The sequence below is a fragment of the Podarcis vaucheri genome, assembly GCF_965113315.1.
Source record: "Podarcis vaucheri genome assembly, chromosome: 5".
Lineage (NCBI taxonomy): Eukaryota > Metazoa > Chordata > Lepidosauria > Squamata > Lacertidae > Podarcis > Podarcis vaucheri.
The window spans coordinates 51,249,570-51,263,359 of NC_138763.1; the positions used below are offsets into that span (position 1 = coordinate 51,249,570).

Here is a 13,790-nt window from a genome sequence, read left to right on the forward strand (position 1 = left end):
ATTATTTTGTAACTTTATTATTGAGATTGTAATTTTGTATCTTAATAATTAAACATTCAATCTTATATATCTGCTTAGCTTAACTTAGTGAAATCAGTCTATACATATCAATAAATTCTTGTTGGAACATCTATTCTGGGATTTCCCTCAACCCTCTGGAGCAGATTTGGGGACAGGAGGACAGGAGGAGAGGAAGAAAGTCCCATTCTGCTAGCTCTAATTCTAGCTAGCGCAATTGTTTAGCTGAATAAATTATGGGTGTGTTTGGTAAGGGGAGGAGTCAGTACCTTTCAGCGAAGAGAGCTGTCACCAGCAGGCAATGCTGCAAGAGAAATGACCATGAATGAAACAGCCCTTAACCCCAGATGCTGAAAGATGACTGAGGTGGCAATGTGGTTTGGCAGCAAGGTAACACAGAAGTAATAACCAGTCATGAAGCATAGCATTGTCATATGAACAAGACCTTCTCACAATCCTATATATTTACAGAAAGGTCAACATGGGTGTTTTATTTTATTTTATTTTAGTTCTGGAAAACTTGTGAATAAACAGCATCCTATTTCTTGACCCCAAAATGTTGCGTTCAGGGTGTTCTTTTAGATACATGGTCCTAATGGGCGTCTGGCTTAACCCCATTGAACTGATAAGCAACATCAAAAAACTCTGTGGACTCTCACACTTTGGCTAGAATAAAATGTAACCTGCATCACTTTTAAATGCTTCAACATAGGGATTAAACAGTAAATAACCACTATTTGAAATAGGAAAATAATCACACTTATTCTGGGTTAATGACCTAGGTTAATCACAGTGTGATAGTAAGGAAACCAGCTTGGTGAACCACCTCTTGAGTATCTGGTCGTTCAACCTACATAAATGTTAACATATGAGCTTCTGTGCCACTGTGATACTTGCTTTGGGAACCTCTAGGCTGGACTACCGTAATGCATTTATGTAGGGACTGCCTCTGAAGAGCATGCAGAAATTGCATTTTGTGCAGAATGTAGCAGCTAGGTTTGTTGACAGACCTTGGCCTCAGGGATCATGCAACACCAGCTGTCATCCAGTTGCATGGGTTATCTCTGGGCTCAAGGACTAAATGCTGTGGGTTTCAAATGTGAGTGAAACTACATCTTTTAGAAGACATCTGAAGGCAGCTCTGTTTAGGGAGTGTTTAATAGACTATTTTATTTTAATATTCTGTTGGAAGCCACCCAGAGCGGCTGGGGAAACCCAGCCAGAGAGGCAGGGTATAAATATTATTATTTACTATTATTATTATTATTATTATTATTATTATTATTATTATTATCATCATCTTATCAAATGTGCCTCCACACCATGAGATCGTCAGGAGTGGCCCTGCTACAAGTCCCCAGCATCTGAAATTTGGCAAGTGAGTATTTCAGAGCTCCTCTGAAGCTCTGATCCTAGGAACCTGCCTAGCTCCAAGGTTTTAGGAGGCTGCTTCAAAAACTCCTCTAAAAAAGGCTTTTGGTGGTTAATTTGGCACTCCTGATGATGGCACCTATTGGAACTGGTTTCTGTTTCACTTGTTCAGTTGCTGCAGATAGTTTGTTTTTTATTGAAGTTTTAGTGTTCTGTTTAAATCTGTTTTCAAATCTTTCGAAGGTGCCTTGGGAGCCAATTTTGGTTGAAAAACAAGGTATAAATATAATAAATAAGACTCATTCTCACATTTAGATATGACATTAGAGCATTTTAATTGTCACAACACATTTTGCTCTCAAATAGGTTTTGTGAATTTCAAAAATCAGTTCCGATTAGCAAGTTGTGACATTCTGTTCTCAAACATGTCAGCATTGTGCCAGTCAAAATAGGTGCATCTGGCAGGTAAACCTACAATCTTAGGTACAAATTCAGTATATATCAGCAATTTGTAAACACCACTTAAAAATAGGTACCATGCCTACGAAATAGGTACACTGAGAGTATGTTGTTAAGGCTGCTTCTCTGCACATAGAATTAACTTTTCCTCTACATAAAAAGAGACTCCCGCTACAAAGAAAATGTCACTAGATGGCTCCCATTTTCACAAGCTCAAATCCAGGAGTCCTTTTTTAGTGTTATCCAAGCACAAATCTCAATGAAATCAACAACCTTGGAAATTACCAAGGACACTCATAGTCGACTCCTGTTTGACCAATGGTTTAAATTTCCCTTTATTCTGTTACTGCTGTAATTGGAAGCAAGCATCTTTGAAAGTTTCTTGAATCCTGGATTGTTGTCAACTTAATTGTGCTACAAATATAATATTGGGGTGCAGATTTTCTTCATGTTATTTCTTTTCTACACCTTCAGGGTTGGCTTGTCCTAAAACACCACCACTGTGCTGTTGAAAACTCATATCTCAACCTAACTTTTGCAAGCAGAATCAATAGTTTAATGTGAGGAAGACACCCCCCCACACACAAACATAATAAAGTTAGCTTTAATCCAGTACTAAATTATAACACTCTGCAACAAACAGTGAGCAACACCAATAGGAATTAAGTGCAAACAACCATGTTGATAGGCAAATCTACCCTGGCTCCTGGCTCTGACATACCTTTGATTCATGCCTGTCATCACCTGCCTGAGGTAAAACATGCCAACATGCTCCAATCCCTCCAGCATTGGTCAGTACTCATGCGGGGGGGGGAGCTTATAGTCCCCCAAGAGCCATACCTCCCTGCCATCCCCTCGAGCCAGTTGGCAATGAAGGGAAGGCTGAAGACTGGTCCTTCACCATACAAGGTGCCTCAAGATGCTTGCCAGGGGCATGCATGAGTCATAGTTCCCGCCAGAACTTGCTGCCAAACAAAACAAGCCCAATTAGCCAAATAAACATAGTAACTCATAGCTAACCCTAAACTGTAAATGCAGGACAGGCCACCTGGCAGCTGTATGAAGCTCCACAGAGGCTGAGTAGGGCAGCCTTATATAGATGAGCACTGCCACCAACCCAATTGGCCAATAGGCTCCACATGACAGGGGAATGCATCCCCATTCCAGCTTCAATGAAGATGAGGTGAATCTGAGGACATTTCAAGTGTGCCAGGTCACTTTAAGAAAAGTGCATTAGTTGATTTCTGTTCATAGCCATACAATGTGTGAGCGCTGCTGGACTTAATGGGAAAGTCATGTTAAATGCCGCCCCCCCCCCGCCCCCACATATATGTGTTTCCTAAGACCAACCAGCACAACTGACTACTTAGTGTATTGATATTTGATATCCAAGCCACTATATAGATATGACACAAGGAGCGCTGGCCAAGGCCACTTGGCCACTTGGCCAGGGGACAGATGCAGAGATTCTCCCACTACTTTGGTTCAGTAGTGAGCCCTTTGGAAGTCCAACCTTATTGGGAGAAAAGAGAAGCTTCAAACTTTGAGCAAGTTAAGGAATGCCTGTGTTTAAGCTCTTAGTAGACCAATCTGCACCCAGTAAAAATGGATTCACTGGAAACAGAAAGGGCAAAAGCAACTATGCCTTGACATATAATAAGCGTATGGAATTCAAAGCCAAAAGACACCAGCTCAGATGGCTTTAAAAGGGGATAAGACAAATTCACAGAGAACGGTTCATTCAGTGGATATTAGACATGCTAGCTACAGTAGATATAGTTACTGAACACCAGTTACTTGGGGACCAAGGGAGGGGTGAAACAATATGGCAGGTTCGTCTGCTTCCCACCCTGCCTCTGAGCTCCCTGAGACTTGGTGGATTTTTGGACTGACCCAACATGGCTTTTATGATCCCAGGTAAATACACCCCTTTCTTCCTTCACAAGCATTTCCATGCTACGATTATAGGAACATCCCTGGAGATGTTTTGTGGCCATCCCTAAATACCTTCTTTGGGAGCACACCAGAGACAAGACAGCAAAAGCTCAAAAGAGGCAGTTGTACACTCCCCCAGATCCAATGGGATGCCTTGTGCCTGCTTCCCCGCTTTGCTTATCTGGTTATCTCTGGTTAAATGTTATATAAAGAGCCCTTTTCTTTGCTTCAAATGTTTGGATGAGAGTTTTGTGCATAAAAATAGTCTCCCCCCAAAAAGCAATTTTCTCTACTTCATCTTCCATAACATCCTGAAATGGCAGCTGAAATACAAGAATGAGATGCAGAACTCTAGAGCAAAGTCCACTTCTGGGCATTGTGACCGCAAGAGATGGACTTGCTATATTGCCAAGGTTTTTTTTTAGAGTCTCTTCTTTATTTCACACAGCTTGTCTTTCCACCTTTTAAAACAAGACTTTGCATACTAAAGATTGTAGAGGCAGCCAGAAGAGAGCAGCATATACACAATACATCTCTAGAAAGGATTAAAAATCAATGAGTTGTTTTCAAATTAGAAAAGCAGGTAAGAAGCCTTTTTCTCGCTCTGTCTTTATTATTTAGTTTTAAGGTTCCCTAGTCTAGTGCAATAGCTACTTGGCCTAAACACACACAAACACACACATGCAACCTGCTCAGAGTAGCTTATGCCTCCTAAACAGTTGAGGTGGAATCTGTCTGAAGCATTTGCTAAACAGGGGCCCAAAGTCTGTGGATAAACATTCATCTTGCTTTTGCAACAACCCTCACCCTTACAAAAAGAAAAAAGCCCACCCCCTGTAAGGTTTTCTTGAAAGTTTGAGGTTCATTATAGAAAACATAAGTAACTTTTTGTGGGTTGCATCTGCAGTTTGTTGGTTTATGAAACAGGCAAAGTATGACTTTCGGCTGGCGGGGGGGGGTAGTATGGGGGCTGGGCAAAGCAGTGTCAGGTCAACCCTGGTGGGCAGCAGGTAGCAGCTCATGACTAGGGAGGCAACCGTTGACCACAGTGGATTGAAAATGGCAGCTAGATTGAGCGTCCCACTGTGACTGAGAGAACCCTTTTTTAAAGGGATACTAGTTACTAGTGTTGCAGTTCTGGCAGCTTCCCAAAGATACCAGACACTAGCACTGTGTCTGGTTTCTTTACTGTGAAATAAGCAACACCATTTCACAAGTGTGGTTTAAGCAGGCCCATTGCCCAATTAAGTGGAATTAGCTGAGCCTTGTGGCTTCATGGAATAAATGAACCCATTCCCCAGCTGTTTCTCCCTTTGCCTTCCCACTTCCTTTCAGCCAGTTTTCCCTTCTGATTCTGTTCTAGTTCTATTTTCTTGCTAGCTCTTGCGTGTTCCTGCCTTCATTATCCTTTCTATCTACCCCCCCCCACTTCCTGCTTTTCAGCACACTGTCTATGTTGCCCCACTTCTGCTGTTCTCCATCCATCCAACATTAAGGCTCTCCTTCCCTTTGTGCTGTGAAGCACTGCAAGTGCATCTGACATTCGGTGGAATTGCAGCACTAGTAGGTTGTTTCTTGATTTTAAATGGTGTTATGAATTTAACTGGGTTGCTGTTGTAACTTTAATTGTATGTTGCTGGTTTAGTTATTTATTTTATGTTGGTTATGTCGCACATCTCTTTGGGCACCTGCTTGGGTGGAAGAGTTATATAAAAAACAAAGAAAGATAAAAGGAAATAACTAAAAGGCATCAGCAAAATTTGGAGTATTATGCAGATTAACTGGAGTCTAATTCACAAACTTAGACTTTATAGTGGGTGGCCAAAGATTCCCTGTTATTAAGTTTACATCCACACCATATATTTAAAGCACTCGTTCATGCCCTCCCCCCACCCCCGAATTCTAGGAACTGTAGTTTATTCAGGATGCCAGGAGCTTTTTGAGGGGTCTCCTAGTAACATTCACCAGCCTTAACATACTACAGTTTCCAGGTTCTTTTTGCAGGGAGGGGGGGTATGTGACTGTTAAAATGATATGAGTGCTTTAAATGTGTGGTGACCTATTTTTTTTTTAATCTTTCCACAAATCTTACATGGGGTGAAGATTTCTTCAGCTGTAGTAAATTGATGCCACTGAATGGAATCAAAATAACCTGTTGAGATCAATTTGGTGAGCAATTTGGAGACAAGCTGTGCATGGAATTCCTGGCATTCCTCAGAATGAGAAGTTGCCTCTCTGTTTCTTTGCTCTCCAAGTGTATTGGGGTTGTACCTGTATGACTCTCCCCCCTCCCCACTTAATTTTTAAATTACCAGATTAATTATTTTTTCAATTGATGTCAGCTGCTTTGAGAGTCTCTTTTGAGACTGCAGTTGTGGGTATACATAAAAGTCTCGAACTCTTTTCTGTGAGCTGTCGCTTTGGCTTCTCTGTTGTGGAGGAATCTGCTTCTGGGAATGAGTCCTGCTTATGTGACTTCCTGCTTTTCCGCTCCTCGGTTTGCATCGTTTGCCCTTCTTTTCCATTGTTTTAGTTTTTATATTAATTTTAGGCAGCAGCCTGAAGATGTTTTGTCACTCTATTTTGTATAGCACTGTAGAGTGGCTGCCTGAGATCTGTTCTGAAATCTCGTTAAATAAATATGTCCACTGCTGGATTAAAATATCTGCCATGATGGTTGGGAAGCTCCCCAAAATTATATCTGCTTGATCAGTTAGCCAGCTGTTCTGACATTACCGGGTTTTGGCAGAGCTTCACTTTTAATTCATTCTTATGTTTTCTTTCTGAGGGATTTGCGCAGGGAAGAAAATTGACCCCCTTGAAAGCAGAGATTACTGCAAGGGTCGGGGATACTTTTTGGAGCTGGGCAAAGTCTCAAGTTGGATTCTTGGTATGATCAGTTGGAGAAAAATCTTGGTTTGGAAAACTATAAAGAAACTGTACTCCATTTTAAAATGCATTACTTTAAGGCTCCTGTCCTATAACAATTTACTTGGGCTTAAGCTGTACTGAGCACACCTTCTGTGTAGGCATGTGTAGGATGGTGCTGCAAGAATCTGACTGCTGCTTTCAGTGACCCTAAAGTACAGATCTGATCTTGTGGCCTACCAGCTGCTACTGGACCAGAACTCCCATTATCTCTGACTGTTGGCCATGCTGGCTGCAGCTGATGGGTATTGCAAGCCAGGAACATTTTGTATGGGTTGGGGAGGAGCATAGATTTCACACCTCTGTCCTAAACTGTCACTGCCCCCAAAATGCATTGCATCTGTAGAATCTAAGTGGCGGAATAAACCCCACATTATTTGCTTGTTTGCGGCAAATATAGAGAGATTAGTTGGTCCAGTCTTTACATTGGATTCAACTTTGGCTAATCCAACATCAATTTGCAAATTTATTAGTTGGCTAAAGTAGCACTTCTCCCAGTATTTGGTTAGGTATTACCGTTGCTGTTACTTTTATTACCCCATTTCTTACCCGGTTCCAAATGGATTAAAAACAAGAAAATACGCAGGGTCCTAAAATATGGTGTTGGGTGTCAAATGCCAGCATAAAGAGGAATTTTTTCAGTAATCAATGAAAGCAACATAATGGAGTTACCATATGCACCTCTGTAGGGAGGGAATTATACAACTTACTTGAGAGTTAAAAGAGTTGATTGATTAAACGATAGCCCATTGTTCCGAATCTCTATTGCATTCCCATTGCTTTTCTTCATATACACATACTTAACTGCAACATTCATATTATTTATTTGCTTGACAATTAGCTAAATCCAATCTAATATTCAACAAAGGTGTTATTAATAAGACAGAGAGAGAGAGAGATGCTCCATGATCATAATCAAATCAAATTACTTTGTATCTTTTGTGGAAGCTGCAAGAATAATTAGGCAGATTGTTTCTTTATTTTTTATTTAAATGTTTGTTTGAAGCATTAGACTCTGGATCAAGCCTAATGCAGATGCAAGAGCTCTAATGTATACAAGGACACTTCTGCATAGCTCTGTGAATGCCGCTCTAATGCAGAAAGTGAACTTGCCTCGGATACAGCACTGAACAAGGAGCCCTGCACTTGCAGGTTCCTTTGCAAACCAAAGGAGCAAATTACATGATTTGTGCATTATTTAGTTATTGTGCATTTATAATTCAAGAAATTGCAAAGGGGTTACATCTGAACAGAAATCAATATATATTATATAAAAAATACAAATTCCACATTCAGCACAATAATTATGGTTACTATTGCTGTTGTTATTATATATTTATTTGTACCCTGCCTTTTCCCCCTGGTGGGACCCTGGGCTCAAGTTTTGAATTAATCATATTGTAAACTATACATCTATGCATGCAAAGGCTGCTGGATTAACATTCCCAGTATAATTCCACACTTAGAGTAGGAATTTGACCAGGAAGTGTGCAGGTGTTGTCATGAGTGTGTGTACAACAATCTTTGGGACACCCAGTTGCACCCCGAACCCTATTAAAATATCTTGCAGAAGATACTGATAACTGATGAAATCTTGCCTTCACTGGCCTCATAATCAACCACAATGTATTTGATTGGAGTTTCTCCCAAAATTCCTTTTGCTCACAGTTCTCGTAAAGCTGTTATTCTAATAATTTGGGTGTTGGAATGGAAGGTTGGAGCAAACCTGTGTTCACAGCAAATAAAACAATCCACTTAGCAATAGATTTCCTTGGAGTTGCTTCTTTTGGCCCCAGTTACACTTTCTTTGGATTACTGGCTGATCTAAATCAGCTGTGCGGTGGTTAGATTTTAATCAGCTCTCGTACGCAGTAATTTTAACTGCTGAAAAAGCTACTAATTAATCACCTTTCTGTATGTAAGAGAGAGATAAATATCCATCCCAGAGGAATTATAATTTCATGGTTTCTAATGATGGGCAGATTACATTTATCTGGATAAATGCAGGGACAGAAGGGGGAGGGTGTTGTAAGTAATAGTCAAAGGCATTTAGACACCATTTAAAATCTTCCTAGCCTTAATTCCATACGATGATAACACAATTTTCCCAGTTTGTGTGTGAAACAACCACATACATGCAAAGACAGACAAAAGGAAATAATAATAGAAAGACTGAATACCAGGAATGATAAGTAAAACAAATCACTTGAGACTGATTAAAGTTAAAACAGACTAGTCAAGATTCAGCACAGTACACACTGGATTTAATAAAAGGAGAGGTGGGTGTAAAAAATAACAGAAATGATGATAAATGAAAACTGCATTGTGTGCTTGCAATAATGAGCATTACTACTACACTATTGTCTAGTAACCGTGTGGGCAGAAACAGCCACGTTCACACAAACAAGGATAGCCATCATGGGGTCCCCCAAATGTTTTTGGACTTCAATTCATGGGAACATAGGAAGCTGCCTTGTACCAAGGCAGACCATCGGTTCATTTACTTCAGTTTGGTTTTCACACTGACTGGCAGTGGCCCTCCAGGGCTTCAGGCCGAGCTTCCTCCCAGCTCTACAAGGAAACGCTGGGCATTGAACCTGCGACTTCCCTGCACATCGAGACCGTACACTGAGCCGTGGCCCCCTAACCTAGCACCATCCCTGACCATTGGCAATTTTGGCTGGGGCTTGATAGAAGCTGGAGTCCAGAAACCTCTGAAGGGTACCACGTTGGTTGTCTAAAACAATAAAAACTTACAGAGCAAACAGTAACAAGATTAAATCGAGATGGAATAAAATAAAAAGAAGAAACTGAGACAGAACTTACCTAAGAGCGAGAAGTTGGGAGAACTGGGTGTCCACTGGTTACATAATTTATCCAGTTGCCACCATGGGTTTCCTTGCTAGGCTTTGCTGCTTCGCTCAGGTAGAGGAATTTATTTTCAAATGTCAGATTATATTGTACATCTGCTTGTTCATACCATGTCTACAGGTGATGAATTTTAGAAGTCTCTTTGAAATAAATGGGATTGATAGAGAGTCTGTGGGTTTTTTTGTTTTAAGTGGATCAAATAAACTACTGCCTTTCATTTTTATTTATCTGTGTAAAATGTGTTTTATTGAAAACTGGGTAGTATATTATGACTTATGCAAATGTCTCTGGGGGCATTTTAAAAATGTTTTCATATGGCCAGTTGCTAGAGAAGTGCCCTGGTGTGCACAGAATGTGCACAGAGGTGTCTCCTGCCCCACCTCACAGCAGCTCCCAAGGCAGGCATAGGCAATTCCCATCACCCCTGACCAATGTTCCTGTTAGCTAGGGATCATGGGAGTTGTAGTCCCAAAACATCTGGAGGGCTGAGTTTGCTTATGCATGCCCTAATGCCTACACAGAATTTTTAGTGGAGTGGTGGACCTAAGAGCCAGGTTTTCCCACATCTAGCAATGTTGGCAGCTATGTAAATGCTACAGTCAGTGTCTTCAGGCATTCCTATCTCCTGATCCATCATAGACTCCAGATGTGGACTACTCAATGAGCAAAGCTCTGCTTCTCCAGATGTGGTCCCGGCCCTTCTTTATGGGGCCATTGGAAGTGGCTTGCAAAACCTCAATGTTCATTGACCAACAAAAGTCCAAACTCTGCTTTAAAGGGGGTCAGGATGAGAATGTGGGAACTGGCTCACAGAACTCAAGTCACATCAACCCCATACATTGAAATCCTTCTTAAAGTGGTGTAAGAGCATTTCCAATGTATGGTGTGGGTGTGACCCTAGATACCAAGGCATTTCATATAACCAGATCCGGGGATCCAAACTATGGATTACCAAGACTGTGAGACAGTACAGGTTCCGGAAGAGTAGCTTGCAGTTACTAGTTCTTTTTACTTCCATACCACACTGAGCTAAGCCAAGGTCTGGTTTAGTGTGTCATGCCATGTGACTCATGATTAAGCTCTCCCTTTGGTAACCATCAAACCAGTACAGTTTGTACTGTAACCTAGTACAAACTGTGAGGAAAGGGATTAACATCAGTCCCATGCAAACAGCATGCTAAGCCAAACTTTGGTTTAGTTCAGCATAGCATGGCAGTAAAAAGGCAGGGGGAGGAGCAAAGGACCTGTGAGCTCTGCTCTGGAAACCTCCAGAGTCGTGGTAAACCACAGTTGGATTTAGCACATCATGCAAACCAGGCCATTATATGTTGTTTTGCAATGCATAAAAAAGTTGGTAATCTGTAAGCACTTCAAAAATAATTCCTGTTCCTTTTATTTTTTTCTAAGTTATGAAAGCTAAAACTTGTAGAAGGTGCATTTACACTCATCTGCATTTTTTTAAAAAAGTTATTACTTTGTACATCTGTGTTGTTGTACTTGCTTTCCAAACCTCAGTTTTATCAGTGTGTTTCATTTCCTGTCTTTCTGTCTCATTGGTTCTCAGTAGGGGAAAATGTACAAATGTACTGTTTACATATGGTGTACAGGACAGTTCCATATATATACGGAGATAGATAGATAGATAGATAGATAGATAGATAGATAGATAGATAGATAGATGATAGATAGATCTTCAAGTGAGAAGATCCCTGAGGACAAGGATGATCTAAAGAAAATAATATTTTCAAGAGAAAAATTGTGATCTGTGAAACTTCACTAGAAACTATTTTACATATCTAATTTGGTGGCTAATATCCAGTGCCAAGAGGAAGGAAACGTGGAAACTTCAGAAGGTTTGCTCCATCTTGTTTGAATGCAGAGCACAATGAATTTGTATCCGCTGAGCATTCAGCACTTACATTTCAAAACCTACAGCACACTAAACGTGAAACTTTTGTTCAAATTTCAAGGATTTTGATAGCCCAAGTGAATAGACACTGCCTATTGATTTTTCCCTTACAATGACTCTTGGATAACCTATTTTCTCATTTATTTTTAACGACAGCTCATGAGATTTTACAGCAATTCTGCCCAACCTCCTAATATCAAAATCCCTCCTTGACCCTGAAAATTGTAATTCTGCTATAGATCACAGCTGCTGAATATTACCTTTTACTAAGCTGGTTAAATAAAATATGTCCAAATCACTAGATCCCACAGGCCATGACTGAAATTCTAATTATACTGGGTCGGTATTTTTATGCTGCACTACACAGGAAAAAAGCACAGCACTTATTCAAAGTCCACACCAAAGTGGGAGAATCCAGAATGTGGGTTCTAGTTTTGAATTTTAAGGGGAAAAAATTGTTATGCAGCTCTTCGGTGATCCTCCTCTCAAACCTTTCCAAGAAACTGAAATCCTTTTGATGCATTTTATATAATAAAATGCTGAGCACAGTGACTGTATTCAGGGTGTGTGGTGGATGTGTGCTTGACACACACAGAGATTTGGGATGCTTACATTTGATATGTATCAGTTTTGAAATCAAAAAGAGGCTCATACATCTGTTGGTAAAATATGCACATAGAACACAATCGCACGGGAAAACCAAAGTGGCTTTGGATGTGTGTTTGGGGATAGGGAGGACAGGAAGGGCATGTGCGTGTGTTTTTTTGCCTTGTGCTTCTTTGTTTGGCACCCCCAAAAATGAGCTTTAGTGTCATTCTCTTCCTCCCTCACACTTGGATACAACATGTGTATAACCAAGAACTTGTCCATCTCACGATTTTTTTTTTGCTGGGGAGGGGGTTGTAAAATGCCTTCGATTCCAAAGTCATAGAGAAGCATGAGGAAAGAGTGGGTCACTTGTGCTTCCTGTTTTCCCTTATTCCCTTATTCTGTCATTCCCAATTTGACTAAAGTTTCTTCTTCTGGATCTAGAATCCCACAATATGGTTTTACTAGGTCACTGCTGGGCCCACCTAGACTGAAATCCTATCATACCTACCTGGGAGTAAGTCCCAATGAAGTCAATGGGGTTTACTTCTGATTGCACTGTTACCCTCCCATACCTGCCTCTTTCCAAATACCTGTAGATCTTAAACCTCTGTGACTGTTAGGCTTCAGTTATTCTTTTACACAGAGTTATTTTGCATTTTTTAAAAGTTATGTTGGTTTATGTGAACCGTATTTTTATGAGCTTAGAAATCTGGTGTCTAAGAAGTAAGTAGTCAGGGAGAGGAAAGTGTCTCTCCCCCACCCCGCATACAAGTACTTTCAGCTACCCTGAGACGTCAGAGATGGGAAAGATCAAAAAGGTCTTTGCACTATAACACTGAATGTACTTGGGGAGCTCCATGGACTACAGGCGACTGAGACCGAGAAGCATGCAGTGGCTGGACTGGAGTAGCCTCCATCTCCATCTGCCAAGTCAGTAGGACTAGTGGTCAAGGGTCATAGTCCAACAACATCTATAGAATCGGTTTTCCAAAGCATGGACTGCAACTCCCATCTTCCCTAGCTAGCAGGACCAGCGGTCAGGGATGATGGGAACTGTAGTCCAAATACAGGTGGAGACCCAACTTTGGGAAACCCTGTTCTAGAGTATTGAGTTTGGAGATGGGAAGCAAAAGTTCAAATCCCTGTTCAGCCATGAAACTTACTGGATGGCTTTGGATGAATCACTCTCTCGGCTGTATCTCCTGAAATACCCTGTAATATCCAGCTATTAAAACTGTCCTATTTTGTATCTATGGGACGTGGGTGGCGCTGTGGGTTAAACCACAGAGCCTAGGACTTGCCGATCAGAAGGTCGGCGGTTCGAATCCCTGAGACGGGGTGAGCTCCTGTTGCTCGGTCCCTGCTCCTGCCCACCTAGCAGTTCAAAAGCACGTCAAAGTGCAAGTAGATAAATAGGTACCGCTCCAGCGGGAAGTTAAACGGCATTTCCGTGCACTGCTCTGGTTCGCCAGAAGTGGCTTATTCATGCTGGCAACATGACCCGGAAGCTGTACGCCGGCTCACTCGGCCAATAAAGTGAGATGAGCGCCGCAACCCCAGAGTCGGCCACTACTGGACCTAATGGTCAGGGGTCCCTTTACCTTTACCTTTATTTTGTATCTGGCCCTCCTACTGCTGAACCTGCTTCTTAGGATTGTTGCTAGGCTTCAGTACTGCAAGGTAAAAAGGTAAAGGACCCCTGGACGGT

General features: G+C 41.3%; 1 long non-coding RNA gene across 1 annotated transcript in view; it reads left to right on the forward strand.

Annotated features, from left to right (window-relative positions):
- Positions 1–13,790, forward strand: part of LOC309532446 — a 67,590-nt gene that overhangs the window by 6,848 nt on the left and 46,952 nt on the right. Inside the window, exon 3 of the long non-coding RNA XR_014219857.1 lies at positions 4,232–4,366. This is a non-coding gene — a long non-coding RNA (uncharacterized lncRNA). The remainder of the gene's footprint in view (positions 1–4,231; positions 4,367–13,790) is intronic.